This window comes from Theropithecus gelada, chromosome X, assembly GCF_003255815.1.
Source record: "Theropithecus gelada isolate Dixy chromosome X, Tgel_1.0, whole genome shotgun sequence".
In the NCBI taxonomy this organism is placed as follows: domain Eukaryota; kingdom Metazoa; phylum Chordata; class Mammalia; order Primates; family Cercopithecidae; genus Theropithecus; species Theropithecus gelada.
This window is the reverse complement of record NC_037689.1, coordinates 93,039,467-93,040,632: the sequence shown is the minus strand read 5'-3', so window position 1 is coordinate 93,040,632 and position 1,166 is coordinate 93,039,467.

Here is a 1,166-nt window from a genome sequence, read left to right as displayed (position 1 = left end):
CTTCTTCTTCTTCTTCTTCTTCTTCTTCTTCTTCTTCTTCTTCTTCTTCTTCTTCTTCTTCCTCTTCCTCTTCCTCTTCCTCTTCCTCTGCTGCTGCTGCTTCTGCTGCTTCTGCTTCTTCTGCTTCTTCTGCTGCTTCTTCTGCTGCTTCTTCTGCTGCTTCTGCTTCTTCTGCTGCTGCTTCTGCTTCTTCTTCTGCTTCTTCTTCTTCTTCTTCTTCTTCTTCTTCTTCTTCTTCTTCTTCTGCTTCTTCTGCTTCTTCTGCTTCTGCTTCTTCTGCTTCTGCTTCTGCTTCTTCTGCTTCTTCTGCTTCTGCTGCTTCTGCTTCTGCTTCTGCTGCTTCTGCTTCTTCTTCTGCTTCTTCTGCTTCTTCTTCTTCTGCTTCTGCTTCTTCTGCTTCTTCTGCTTCTGCTTCTTCTGCTTCTTCTGCTTCTGCTTCTGCTTCTGCTTCTGCTTCTTCTTCTTCTGCTTCTGCTTCTTCTTTCTTCTTCTTTCTTCTATTTTTTTGACAGAATATTGCTCTGTTGCCCAGGCTGGAGTGCAGTGGCATGATCTCAGCTCATTGCAAACATTGTCTCCCAGGTTCAAGCAATTCTCATGCCTCAGCCTGCTAAGTAGCTGGGAATACAGGTGAGCACCACCATGCCCAGCTAATTTTTGTATTTTTAGTAGAGTTGGGGTTTAGCCATGTTGGTCAGGCTGATCTTGAATGCCTGGCCTCAAGTTATCTTCTTGCCTCAGCCTCCCAAAGTGCTGGGATTACAGGTGTGAGCCACTGCACCTGGCCCCCTTTCTGTAATTTCCTATAGGGTTATTCCCTTATTTTTATAACTTATTTTGTAAACATCATTATTGATTTTAATACATGCCGTTACTGCTGTAAATATGCCCCAAATACCATTTTAGCTGCATCCCACAAGTTTTGACAAATAGTACTTCCATTAGTAAGTTCTAAATATTTTATATTTCTCACTTTATAATCACTAGAACAATTTTATTCACATTATTCCTTCATGGCCTTGACTCTTGGAAACCAATGTTGGATTTTAGACATGAAATCTTGAAGTCCTATGCCTAAAGCTTTGCTCACTTCATTGCATTCCAGTTCTGTTTCTGGTGCATAAATATGTTTATCTTCTATTTGATGCTAGCTATGTTTTTCTGAT